The sequence below is a fragment of the Propithecus coquereli genome, unplaced genomic scaffold (assembly GCF_000956105.1).
Source record: "Propithecus coquereli isolate 6110/MARCELLA unplaced genomic scaffold, Pcoq_1.0 Scaffold42, whole genome shotgun sequence".
Lineage (NCBI taxonomy): Eukaryota > Metazoa > Chordata > Mammalia > Primates > Indriidae > Propithecus > Propithecus coquereli.
The window spans coordinates 6,948,526-6,950,114 of NW_012149952.1; the positions used below are offsets into that span (position 1 = coordinate 6,948,526).

Genomic DNA, 1,589 nt, shown 5'->3' on the forward strand with positions numbered 1-1,589 from the left:
GGGGGGGGAACCAAGTGCAACACACGTAACCTAAACATCTGTACCCCCATAATATGCTGAAATAAAAAAAAAAAGAACTTGTGACTAAGACCTGAAAGGCAAATAAAACAACAGCAAAAATAAATAAATGAGACTTCATTAAATTTAAAAATTTCTGTACAGCAAGGGACATAATCAACAGAGTAAGTAGATAACCTACAGAATGGGAGAAAATATTGACAAACTACACATTCAACAAAGGGCTAATATCCAGAATCTACAAAAAGCTCAAACAAATCAGCAAGAAACAAACAACAATCTCATTAAAAAGTGGGCAAAAGGGGGGGGTCGGGAAGATGGTGGATTAGGGGTGACCTCCTGGCTCTCTGCTATCAGAGTGGGAGGTGAAGAACACGGACACCCACACGCGAGTGAGGCATTCCCCTGCAGGATGAGCTTCGTGAATCTACAGAGAAGCAGCGAGGGACAAGCAGTCCTGTGGATAGAATAAGGTTAGCTGGATAAGTGCTCGCAAATTACCGGAGAGTTGGGACAAAAGGGAAGTCCAGCGCGGGAGGGCCGCGCCCCGCGGCGGGCTCACCCAGGCAGTGAGATCTGACTCACAGGAAGACGACTCTTCCTCTACCAAACCCCACTCCCACGCAGGCAGGGAAATGCGAGGTCAGTGCGAAGTGGTAGCACAGACCGACAAGCGGTGGGGAGCCGAGACAGGAGCGGGGTCCATTTTGAACGCAGCGGAGCGCGGCGCTGGGTCGGCATCGGAGGAGAGGGACTGGCCCGAGTGCACGCTCCCCAGTTCGGAGGCCGCCCGAGCCCACAGGGGAGAGTTTGGAGGCAGCTTCTTGCCACAGGAGACCGCCAGGACTAGATTGGGGGAGGGGAACTCCATAAAAGAGGCTCTACCCGCGGAAATCACTGAAAGTTCGGCGGGTGCTGGGAGGGACACAGCACAGAGTCCTTCCCGCGGATTGGTACAGAGTCGCCGTGTGTAGAGCGGGCAGCGGGCTCGGCAGGCAGCCCTGGGAAGCAGCTCTGGGAATAGGCAACGGCGGACCCCGGCTCCGGATGCCCTCCCGGTGCAGTCGGCTTCAGAGCTGACTAGCAGGGGGTGGGCAGCTGCAATTCGGGGACCCCAAAGCCTGCGACCCTGGGGACTTGTTGCCCGGGCGTCCGCCTGAGTCATAGCTGCTGCCTCTGCAGCAGAGCTGGTCGCACCCTGCGAGGAGTGGCGCGCAGCCACTTTTTCTCCCGAATCTGCGGAGTCTGTCGCAGCCGCAGACTCAAGCCCCGCCTCTGAAAGAGCGGAAAAGAGAGAAAGAGTGATATTGCTGCCGAGTTTCCAGGCGGTCTCCAGCGGCCCTGTTCCATTCAGTCGCTGGCGCTGTCCGCAAAGGTGACGGGGAACTGAGAGTGAACTGAGGGAGACTGCGTATAGAACTGTGATCCGGGACACATAAGTCCCCCTCTGCCCGGCGATTCCACCTCCGCCCCAACACACCACGCTAAAGGGCGGGCCTCTGCCACTAGGCGAAGTAAAGGGGCCATTTTTTTTTCTTCTTTTAAATTTTTTGTATAGTTGTGATCCGAGA

At 55.4% G+C, this 1,589-nt stretch overlaps 1 protein-coding gene across 3 annotated transcripts in view; it reads right to left on the reverse strand.

Moving 5' to 3' along the window:
- Window positions 1–1,589, reverse strand: part of ENOX2 (ecto-NOX disulfide-thiol exchanger 2) — a 329,989-nt gene that overhangs the window by 267,558 nt on the left and 60,842 nt on the right. The gene's annotated exons all lie outside the window — the stretch shown is intronic.